This window comes from Pan paniscus, chromosome 17 (genome assembly GCF_029289425.2).
Source record: "Pan paniscus chromosome 17, NHGRI_mPanPan1-v2.0_pri, whole genome shotgun sequence".
Taxonomy (NCBI): domain Eukaryota; kingdom Metazoa; phylum Chordata; class Mammalia; order Primates; family Hominidae; genus Pan; species Pan paniscus.
In genome coordinates, this window is record NC_073266.2 from 6,093,764 (window position 1) to 6,109,023 (window position 15,260).

Here is a 15,260-nt window from a genome sequence, read left to right on the forward strand (position 1 = left end):
ACATAAAATTTCAAAAATTACACCAAATGTATATTATATACTGTAAATAAGATATCAAAAAGACAGTAAATATATACTACACACCCTATGTAAAATATCAAAAACTACACCAAATATATATTATATAATTTACATAAAATATCAAAAGGTCACCAAATATATCATACACCGTACATAAAACATCAAAAAGCACAGTAAATATATTTCATATATTGTACATATAATATTAAATAAAGTACACCAAATACATTTTATATACTGTAAATAAAATATCAAAAAGTACAGTAAATATATATTACATACAGTACATAAAATATCAAGAAGTACACCAAATATGTGTTATATATACTGTAAATAAACTATCAAAAACTACAGTTATTATATTTCAAATATTGTACATATAATATTTACTAAAAGTACACCAAACACATTTTATATACTGTAAATAAAATACCAAAAGTACAGTAAATATCTATTACATACACTATATAAAATATCAAAAGTACACCAAATATGTGTTATATATACTGTAAATAAACTATCAAAACTACAGTAATTATATTTAATATACTATACATAAAATATCAAAAATTACACCAAATGTATATTATATACTGTAAATAAAATATCAAAATGTACAGTAAATATATACTACACAACATATGTAAAATATCAAAAATTACACCAAATACATATTATATAATTTACATAAAATAACAAAAGGACACCAAATATATATTATATACTGTACATAAAATATCAAAAAGTACAGTGAATATATTTCATATATTCTAAATGTAATATTAACTAAAAGTACACCAAATACATTTTATATACTGTAAATAAAATATCAAAAAATACAGTAAAAATATATTACATACTGTACATAAAATATCAAATAGTACACCAAATATGTGTTATATATACTGTAAATAAACTATCATAAAGTACAGTAATTATATTTAATATACTGTACAGAAAATATCAAAAATTACACCAAATGTATATTATATACTGTAAATAAAATATCAAAAAGGACAGTAAATATATACTACACACCCTATGTAAAACATCAAAAACTACACCAAATATATATTATATAATTTACATAAAATATCAAAATGTCACCAAATATATCTTATACACCGTACATAAAATATCAAAAAGTACAGTATATATATTTCATATATTGTACATATAATATTAAATAAAGTACACCCAATACATTTTATATACTGTAAATTAAATATCAAAATTACAGTAAATATATATTACAGACAGTACATAAAATATCAAGAAGTACACCAAATATGTGTTATATATACAGTAAATAAACTATCAAAAACTACAGTAATTATATTTCAAATATTGTACATATAATATTAACTAAAAGTACACCAAATACATTTTATATACAGTAAATAAAATATCAAAAAGTACAGTAAATATATATTACATACACAACATAAAATATCAAAAAGTACACCAAATATGTGTTATAGATACTGTAAATAAACTATCAAAAACTACAGTAATTATATTTAATATACTGTACATAAAATATCAAAAATTACACCAAATGTATATTATATACTGTAAATAAAATATCAAAAAGACAGTAAATATTTACTACACACCCTATGTAAAATATCAAAAACTACAACAAATACATATTATATAATTTACAAAAAATAACAAAAGGACACCAAGTATATATTATATACTGTACATAAAATATCGAAAAATACAGTAAATATATTTTATATATTCTACATGTAATATTAAATAAAAGTACAACAAATACATTTTATATACTGTAAATAAAATCTCAAAAATTACAGTAAATATATATTACATACTGTACATGAAATATCTAATAGTACACCAAATATGTGTTATATATACTGTAAATAAACTATCAAAATCTACAGTAATTATATTTAATATACTGTACATAAAATATCAAAAATTACACCAAATGTATATATTAGACTGTAAATAAAATATCAAAAAGGAAAGTAAATATGTAGTACACACCCTATGTAAAATATCAAAAACTACACCAAATTTATGTTATATAATTAACATAAAATATGAAAAGGACACCAAATATAACTTATAAACTCTACATAAAATATCAAAAAGTACAGTAAGTATAATCCATATATTGTACATATAATATTAACTAAAAGTACACCAAATATATTTTATAAACTGTGAATAAAATATCAAAAAGTACTGTAAATATATATTACATACTGTACATAAAATATCAAAAAGTACACCCAATATGTGCTATATATACTGTAAATAAACTACCAAAAACTACAGTAATTATATTTAATATACTGTACATAAAATATCAAAAATTACACCAAATGTATATTATATACTGTAAATAATATATTAAAAAGGACAGTAAATATATATGACACACCCTATGTAAAATATCAAAATCTACACCCAATATATATTATATAATTTCCATAAAATATCAAAAGTACACCAAATATATATTATATACTGTACATAAAATATCAAAATGTACAGTAAATATATTTCATATATTGTACATATAATGTTAACTAAAAGTACTCCAAATACATTTTATATAGTGTAAATAAAATATCAAAATGCACAGTAAATATATATTACACACCATATGTAAACTATCACAATCTACACCAAGTATATATTATATAATTTACATAAAATATCAAAAGGACACCAAATATATCTTATATACTGTACCTAAAATATCAAAAGGTAGAGTAAATATATTTCATATATTGTACATATAATATTAACTAAAAGTACACCAAATACATTTTGTATACTGTAAATAAAATATCAAAAATTACAGTGAATATATATTACATACTGTACATAAAATATCAAAAAGTACACCAAATATGTGTTATATATACTGTAAATAAACTATCAAAAACTACAGTAATTATATTTAATATATTGTACATAAAATATCAAAAATTACACCAAATGTATATTATTTAATGTAAATAAAATACCAAAAAGTACAGTAAACATATACTACACACCCTATGTAAAATATCACAAACTACACCAAATATATATTATTTAACTTACATAAAATAACAAAAGGACACCAAATATACATTATATACTGTAGATAAAACATCAAAATGTACAGTAAATATATTTCATATATTGTACATATAATATTAACTAAAAGTACACCAAATACATTTTATATAGTGTAAATAAAATATCAAAAATTACAGTGAATATCTATTACATACTGTAAATAAAATATCAAAAAGTACACCAAATATGTGTTTTATACATACTGTAAATAAACTATCAAAAACTACAGTAATTATATTTAATATACTGTACATAAAATATCAAAAATTACACCAAATGTATATTATTTACAGTAAATAAAATACCAAAAATACAGTAAACATATATTACACACCCTATGTAAAATATCACAAACTACACCAAGTATATATTATATAATTAACATAAAATACCAAAAGGACACCAAATATACCTTATATACTGTACATAAAATATCAAAATGTACAGTAAATATATTTCATATATTGCACATATAATATTAACTAAAAGTACACCAAATACATTTTATATAGTGTAAATAAAATATCAAAAATTACAGTGAATATATATTACATACTGTACATAAAATATCAAAAAGTACACCAAATATGTGTTATATATACTGTAAATAAACTATCAAAAACTGCAGTAATTATATTTAATATACGGTACATAAAATATCAAAAATTACACCAAATGTATATTATTTACTGTAAATAAAATATCAAAAAGTACTGTAAATATATCTTACACACCCTATGTAAAATATGAAAAACTACACCAAATACGTATTATATAATTTACATAAAATAACAACAGGACACCAAATATATATTATATACTGTACATAAAATATCGAAAAGTACAGTAAATATATTTCATATATTCTACCTGTAATATTAACTAAAAGTACACCAAAAACATTTTATATACTGTAAATAAAATATCAAAAAGTACAGTAAATATATATTACATACTGTACATAAAATATCAAATAGTACACCAAATATGTGTTATATACACTGTAAATATACTATCAAAATCTACAGTAATTATATTTAATATACTGTACATAAAATATCAAAAATTACACCAAATGTATATTTTAGACTGTAAATAAAATATCAAATAGGAAAGTAAATATATAGTACACACCCTATGTAAAATATCAAAAACTACACCAAATTTATGTTATATAATTAACATAAAATATGAAAAGGACACCAAATATATCTTATATACTGTACATAAAATATGAAAAAGTACAGTAAATATAATTCATATATTGTACATATAATATTAACTAAAAGTACACCAAATACATTTTATGTACTGTGAATAAAATACTAAAAGTACTGTAAATGTATATTACATACTGTACATAAAATATCAAAAAGTACACCAAATATGTGTTATATATACTGTAAATAAACTATCAAAAACTACAGTAATTATATTTAATATACTGTACATAAAATATCAAAAATTACAAAAAATGTGCATTATATACTGTAAATAAAATATTAAAAAGACAGTAAATATATATGACACACCCTATGTAAAATATCAAAATCTACACCAAATATATATTACATAATTTACATAAAATATCAAAAGTACACCAAATATATATTATATACTGCACATAAAATATCAAAAGTACAGTAAATATATTTAATATATTGTACATATAACATTAACTAAAATGATACAAAATACATTTTATATACTGTAAAGAAAATATCAAAATACAGTAAATATATATTACATACTGTACATAAAATATAAAATAGTACACCAAATATGTGTTATATACACTGTAAATAAACTATCATAAACTACAGTAATTATATTTAATATACTGTACATAAAATATCAAAAATTACACCAAATGTATATTATATACAGTAAATAAAATAACAAAAAGGACAGTAAATATATACTACACACGCTATGTAAAATATCAAAAAGTACACAGAATATATATTATATAATTTACATAAAATATCAAAAGGTCACCAAATATATCTTATACACCGTACATAAAATATCAAAAAGTACTGTAAATAGATTTCATATATTGTACATATAATATTAAATAAAGTACACCAAATACATTTTATATACTGTAAATAAAATATCAAAAAGTACAGTAAATATATACTACATACAGTTCATAAAATATCAAGAAGTACACCAAATATGTGTTATATATACTGTAAATAAACTATCAAAAACTACAGTAATTATATTTCATATATTGTACATATAATATTAACTAAAAGTACACCAAATACATTTTATATACTGTAAATAAAATATCAAAATGTACAGTAAATATATATTACATACACTACATAAAATATCAAAAAGTACACCAAATATGTGTTATATATACTGTAAATAAACTGTCAAAAACTACAGTAATTATATTTAATATACTGTATATAAAATATCAAAAATTACACCAAATGTATATTATATACTGTAAACAAAATAGCAAAAAGACAGTAAATATATACTACACACAGTATGTAAAATATCAAAAACTACACCAAATACCTATTATATAATTTACAAAAAATAACAAAGGGACACCAAATATATATTATATACTGCACATAAAATATCGAAAAGTACAGTAAATATATTTCATATATTCTACATGTAATATTAACTAAAAGTACACCAAATACATTTTATATACTGTAAATAAAATATCAAAAAGTACAGTAAATATATATTACATACTGTACATAAAATATCAAATAGTACACCAAATATGTGTTATATATACTGTAAATAAACTATCAAAATCTACAGTAATTATATTTAATATACTGTACATAAAATATCAAAAATTACACCAAATGTATATTTTAGACTGTAAATAAAATATCAAAAAGGAAAGTAAATATATAGTACACACCCTATGTAAAATATCAAAAACTACACCAAATTTATGTTATATAATTAACATAAAATATGAAAAGGACACCAAATATATCTTATATACTGTACATAAAATATCAAAAAGTACAGTAAGTATAATCCATATATTGTACATATAATATTAACTAAAAGTACACCAAATACATTTTATATACTGTGAATAAAATATCAAAAAGTACTGTAAATATATATTACATACTGTACATAAAATATGAAAAAGTACACCAAATATGTGTTATATATACTGTAAATAAACTACCAAAAACTACAGTAATTATATTTAATATACTGTACATAAAATATCAAACTTAAACCAAATGTACATTATATACTGTAAATAAAATATTAAAAAGGACAATAAATATATATGACACACCCTATGTAAAATATCAAAATCTACACCAAATATATATTATATAATTTCCATAAAATATCAAAAGTACACCAAATATATATTATATACTGTACATAAAATATCAAAATGTACAGTAAATATATTTCATATATGGTACATATAATATTAACTAAAAGTACACAAAATACATTTTATATACTGTAAATAAAATATCAATATTCAGTAAATATATATTACATACTCTACATAAAATATCAAAAAGTACACCAAATATGTGTTATATATACTGTAAATAAACTATCGAAAACTACAGTAATTTTATTTAATATACTGTACATAAAATGTCAAAAATTACACCAAATGTATATTATATACTGTAAATAAAATATCAAAAAGAACAGTAAATATATACTACACACCCTATGTTAAATATCAAAAACTACACCAAATATATATTATATAATTTAAATAAAATATCAAAATGTCACCAAATATATCTTATACACCGTACATAAAATATCAAGAAGTACAGTAAGTATATTTCATATATTGTACATATAATATTAAATAAAGTACACCAAATATATTTTATATACTGTAAATTAATTATCAAAAAGTACAGTAAATATATATTACAGACAGTACACAAAATATCAAGAAGTACACCAAATATGTGTTATATATACAGTAAATAAACTATCAAAAACTACAGTAATTATATATCATATATTGCACATATAATATTAACTAAAATTACACCAAATACATTTTATATACTGTAAATAAAATATCAAAAAGTACAGTAAATATATATTACATACACTACATAAAATATCAAAAAGTACACCAAATATGTGTTATAGATACTGTAAATAAACTATCAAAAACTACAGTAATTATATTTAATATACTGTACATAAAATATCAGAAATTACACCAAATGTATATTATACACTGTAAATAAAATATCAAAAACTACAGTAAATAGATACTACACACCCTATGTAAAATATCAAAAACTACACCAAATACGTATTATATAATTTACATAAAATAACAAAAGGACACCAAATATATATTATATACTGTACATAAAATATCGAAAAGTACAGTAAATATATTTCATATATTCTATATGTAATATTAACTAAAAGTACACCAAATACATTTTATATACTGTAAATAAAATATCAAAAATACAGTAAATATATATTACATACTGTACATAAAATATCAAATAGTACACCAAATATGTGTTATATATACTGTAAATAAAATATCAAAATCTACAGTAATTATACTTAATATACTGTACATAAAATATCAAAAATTACACCAAATGTATATTTTAGACTGTAAATAAAATATCAAAAAGGAAAGTAAATATATAGTGCACACCCTATGTAAAATATCAAAAACTACACCAAATTTATGTTATATAATTAACATAAAATATGAAAAGGACACCAAATATATCTTATATACTGTACATAAAATATCAAAATGTACAGTAAATATAATTCATATATTGTACATATAATATTAACTAAAAGTACACCAAATACATTTTATATACTGTGAATAAAATATCAAAAAGTACTGTAAATGTATATTACATACTGTACATAAAATATCAAAAAGTACACCAAATATGTGTTATATATACTGTAAATAAACTATCAAAAACTACAGTAATTATATTTAATATACTGTACATAAAATATCAAAAATTACACCAAATATACATTATAAACTGTAAATAAATTATTAAAAAGGACAGTAAATATATATGACACACCCTATATAAAATATCAAAATCTACACCAAATATATATTATATAATTTACATAAAATATCAAAAGGTCACCAAATATATATTATATACTGTACATAAAATATCAAAAATTACAGTAAATATATTTCATATATTGTACATATAATATTAACTAAAATACACAAAATACATTTTATATAGTGTAAACAAAATATCAAAAAGTACAGTAAATATATATTACATACAGTACATAAAATATAAAGAAGTACACCAAATATGTGTTATATATACTGTAAATATACTATCAAAAACTACAGTAATTATATTTCATATATTGTACACGTAATATTAACCAAAAGTACACCAAACACATTTTATATACTGTAAATGAAATATAAAAAAGTACAGTAAATATATATTACATACACTACATAAAATATCAAAAAGTACACCAAATATGTGTTATATGTACTGTAAATAAAGTATCAAAAACTACAGAAATTATATTTAATATACTGTACATAAAATATCAAAAATTACACCAAATGTATACTATATACTGTAAATAAAATATCAAAAAGTACAGTAAATGTATACTACACACCCTATGTAAAATATCAAAAACTACACCAAATACATATTATATAATTTACATAAAATAACAAAAGGACACCAAATATATATTATATACTGTACATAAAATATCGAAAAGTACAGTAAATATATTTCATATATTCTACATGTAATATTAACTAAAAGTACACAAAATACATTTTATATACTGTAAATAAAATATCAAATAGTACAGTAAATATATATTACATACTGTACATAAAATATCAAATAGTACACCAAATATGTGTTATATATACTGTAAATAAACTATCAAAAACTACAGTAATTACATTTAATATACTGTACATAAAATATCAAAAATTACACCAAATGTATATTATATACTCTAAATACAATATGAAAAAGTACAGTAAATATATATTACGCACTCTAGGTAAAATATCAAAAACTACACCAAATATATATTATATAATTAACATAAAATATCAAAGGTACCCAAAATATATATTATATACTGTACATAAAATATCAAAAAGTACAGTGAATGTATTTCATATATTGTACACATAATATTAACTAAAAGTACACCAAATACATTATATATACTGTAAATAAAATATAAAAAATTACAGTAAATATATCTTACACACCATATGTAAAATATCACAATCTCCACGAAATATATATTACATAATTTACATAAAACATCAAAAGGACACCAAATATATCTTATATACTGTACATAAAATATCAAAATGTACAGTAAATATATTTCATATATTGTACATATAATATTAAGTAAATGTACACCAAATACATTTTATATACTGTAAATAAAATATCAAAAATTACAGTAAATATATATTACATACCGTACATAAAATATCAAAAGTACACCAAATATGATTTACATACACTGTAAATAAACTAAAAAACTACAGTAATTATATTTAATATACTGTACATTAAATATCAAAAATTACACCAAATGTATATTATTTATTGTAAATAAAATATCAGAAAGTACAGTAAATATATATTACACACCATATGTAAAATATCACAATCTACACCAAATATATATTATATAATTTACATAAATTATCAAAAGGACACCAAATATACCTTATATTCTGAACATAAAATATCAAAACCTACAGTAAATATATTTCATATATTGTACATATAATATTAACTAAAAGTACACAAAATACATTTTATATAGTGTAAATAAAGTATCAAAATGTACAGTAAATATATTACACACCATATATAAACTATCACAATCTACACCAAATATATATTATATAATTTACATAAAATTTCAAAAGGACACCAAATATATATTATATACTGTACATAAAATATCAAAATGTACAGTAAATATATTTCATATATTGTACATATAATATTAACTAAAAGAACACCAAATACATTTTATATAGTGCAAATAAAATATCAAAAATTACAGTGAATATATATTACATACTGTACATAAAATATCAAAAAGTACACCAAATATGTGTTATATATACTGTAGATAACCTATCAAAAACTACAGTAATTATATTTAATATACTGTACATAAATTATCAAAAATTACACCAAATGTATATTCTTTACTGTAAATAAAATACCAAAAAGTACAGCAAATATATATTACACACCCTATGTAAAATATCACAAACTACACCAAATATATATTATATAATTTACATAAAATACCAAAAGGACACAAAATATACCTTATATACTGTACATAAAATATCAAAAATACAGTAAATATATTTCATATATTGTACATATAATATTAACTAAAAGTACACCAAATACATTTTATATACTGTAAATAAAATATCAAAAATTACAGTAAATATATATTACATACTGTACATAAAATGTCAAAAAGTACAACAAATGTGTGTTATATATACTGTAAATAAACTATAAAAAACTACAGTAATTATATTTAATATACTGTACATAAAATATCAAATATTACACCAAATGTATATTATTTACTGTAAATAAAATATCAAAAAGTACAGTAAATATATATTACACACCATATGTAAAATATCACAATCTACACCAATTATATATTATATAATTTAGATAAAATATCAAAAGGACACCAAATATATCTTATATACTGTACATAAAATATCAAAAGTACAGTAAATATATTTCATATATTGTACATATATTATTAACTAAAAGTACACCAAATACATTTTATATAGTGTAAATAAAATATCAAAATGTACAGTAAATATATATTACACACCATATGTAAACTATCACAATCTACACCAAGTATATATGATATAATTTTCATAAAATATCAAAAGGACACCAAATATATCTTATATACTGTACATAAAATATCAAAAGGTAGAGTAAATATATTTCATATATTGTACATATAATATTAACTAAAAGTACACCAAATACATATTATATACTGTAAATACAATATCAAAAATTACAGTGAATATATATTACATACTGTACATAAAATAGCAAAAAGTACACCAAATATGTGTTATATATACTGTAAATAAACTGTCAAAAACTACAGTAATTATATTTAATATACTGTACATAAAATATCAAAAATTACACAAAATGTATATTATTTAATGTAAATAAAATACCAAAAAGTACAGTAAACATATATTACACACCCTATGTAAAATATCACAAACTACACCAAATATATATTATATAACTTACATAAAATAACAAAAGGACACCAAATATACCTTATATACTGTATATAAAACATGAAAATGTACAGTAAATATATTTCATATATTGTACATATAATATTAACTAAAAGTACACCAAATACATTTTATATAGTGTAAATAAAATATCAAAAATTACAGTGAATATATATTACATACTGTAAATAAAATATCAAAAAGTACACCAAATATGTGTTATATATATACTGTAAATAAACTATCAAAAACTACAGTAATTATATTTAATATACTGCACATAAAATATCAAAAATTACACAAAATGTATATTATTTACTGTAAATAAAATACCAAAAATACAATAAACATATATTACACACCCTATGTAAAATATCACAAACTACACCAAGTATATATTATATAATTAACATAAAATACCAAAAGGACACCAAATATACATTATATACTGTACATAAAATATCAAAATGTACAGTAAATATATTTCATATATTGTACATATAATATTAACTAAAAGTACACCAAATACATTTTATATAGTGTAAATAAAATATCAAAAATGACAGTGAATATATATTACATACTGTACATAAAATATCAAAAAGTACACCAAATATGTGTTATATATACTGTAAATAAACTATCAAAAACTGCAGTCATTATATTTAATATACGGTACAAAAAATATCAAAAATTACACCAAATGTATATTATTTACTGTAAATAAAATATCAAAAAGTACAGCTAATATATCTTACAAACCTTATGTAAAATATCACAATCTACACCAAATATATATTATATAATTTACATAAAATATCAAAAGGACACCAAATATATATTATGTACTGTACATAAAATATCAAAACGTACAGTAAATGTATTTCATATATTGTACATATAATATTAACTAAAAGTACACCAAATACATTTTATATACTGTAAATAAAATATCATAAAGTACAGTAAATATATATTACATAGTGTACAAAAAATATCAAAAAGTATACCAAATATGTGTTATATATACTGTAAATAAACTATCAAAAACTACAGTAATTATATTTAATATACTGTACATACAATATCAAAAATTACACAAAATGTATATTATTTACTGTAAATAAAATATCAAAAAGTACAGTAAATATATGTGACATACCATATGTATAATATCACAGTCTACACCAAATATATATTATATAATTTACATAAAATATCAAAAGGACACCAAATATATCTTATATACTGTACATAAAATATCAAAATGTACAGTAAATATATTTCATATATTGTACATATAATATTAACTAAAAGTACACCAAATACATTTTATAAAGTGTAAATAAAATATCAAAATGTACAGTAAATATATATTACACACCATATGTAAACTATCACAATCTAGACCAAGTATATATTATATAATTTACATAAAATATCAAAAGGACACCAAATATATCTTATGTACTGTACATAAAATATCAAAAAGTACAGTAAATATATTTCATATATTGTACATATAATATTAACTAAAAGTACACCAAATACATTTTATATACTGTAAATAAAATATCAAAATGTACAGTAAATATATATTACATACACTACATAAAATATCAAAAAGTACACCAAATATGTGTTATATATACTGTAAATAAACTGTCAAAAACTACAGTAATTATATTTAATATACTGTATATAAAATATCAAAAATTACACCAAATGTATATTATATACTGTAAACAAAATAGCAAAAAGACAGTAAATATATACTACACACCGTATGTAAAATATCAAAAACTACACCAAATACCTATTATATAATTTACAAAAAATAACAAAGGGACACCAAATATATATTATATACTGCACATAAAATATCGAAATGTACAGTAAATATATTTCATATATTCTACATGTAATATTAACTAAAAGTACACCAAATACATTTTATATACTGTAAATAAAATATCAAAAAGTACAGTAAATATATATTACATACTGTACATAAAATATCAAATAGTACACCAAATATGTGTTATATATACTGTAAATAAACTATCAAAATCTACAGAAATTATATTTAATATACTGTACATAAAATATCAAAAATTACACCAAATGTATATTTTAGACTGTAAATAAAATATCAAAAAGGAAAGTAAATATATAGTACACACCCTATGTAAAATATCAAAAACTACACCAAATTTATGTTATATAATTAACATAAAATATGAAAAGGACACCAAATATATCTTATATACTGTACATAAAATATCAAAAAGTACAGTAAGTATAATCCATATATTGTACATATAATATTAACTAAAAGTACACCAAATACATTTTATATACTGTGAATAAAATATCAAAAAGTACTGTAAATATATATTACATACTGTACATAAAATATCAAAAAGTACACCAAATATGTGTTATATATACTGTAAATAAACTACCAAAAACTACAGTAATTATATTTAATATACTGTACATAAAATATCAAAAATTAAACCAAATGTACATTATATACTGTAAATAAAATATTAAAAAGGACAGTAAATATATATGACACACCCTATGTAAAATATCAAAATCTACACCAAATATATATTATATAATTTCCATAAAATATCAAAAGTACACCAAATATATATTATATACTGTACATAAAATATCAAAATGTACAGTAAATATATTTCATATATGGTACATATAATATTAACTAAAAGTACACAAAATACATTTTATATACTGTAAATAAAATATCAAAATTCAGTAAATATATATTACATACTCTACATAAAATATCAAAAAGTACACCAAATATGTGTTATATATACTGTAAATAAACTATCGAAAACTACAGTAATTATATTTAATATACTGTACATAAAATGTCAAAAATTACACCAAATGTATATTATATACTGTAAATAAAATATCAAAAAGAACAGTAAATATATACTACACACCCTATGTTAAATATCAAAAACTACACCAAATATATATTATATAACTTAAATAAAATATCAAAATGTCACCAAATATATCTTATACACCGTACATAAAATATCAAGAAGTACAGTAAGTATATTTCATATATTGTACATATAATATTAAATAAAGTACACCAAATATATTTTATATACTGTAAATTAATTATCAAAAAGTACAGTAAATATATATTACAGACAGTACACAAAATATCAAGAAGTACACCAAATATGTGTTATATATACAGTAAATAAACTATCAAAAACTACAGTAATTATATATCATATATTGCACATATAATATTAACTAAAATTACACCAAATACATTTTATATACTGTAAATAAAATATCAAAAAGTACAGTAAATATATATTACATACACTACATAAAATATCAAAAAGTACACCAAATATGTGTTATAGATACTGTAAATAAACTATCAAAAACTACAGTAATTATATTTAATATACTGTACATAAAATATCAGAAATTACACCAAATGTATATTATACACTGTAAATAAAATATCAAAAAGTACAGTAAATAGATACTACACACCCTATGTAAAATATCAAAAACTACACCAAATACGTATTATATAATTTACATAAAATAACAAAAGGACACCAAATATATATTATATACTGTACATAAAATATCGAAAAGTACAGTAAATATATTTCATATATTCTATATGTAATATTAACTAAAAGTACACCAAATACATTTTATATACTGTAAATAAAATATCAAAAATACAGTAAATATA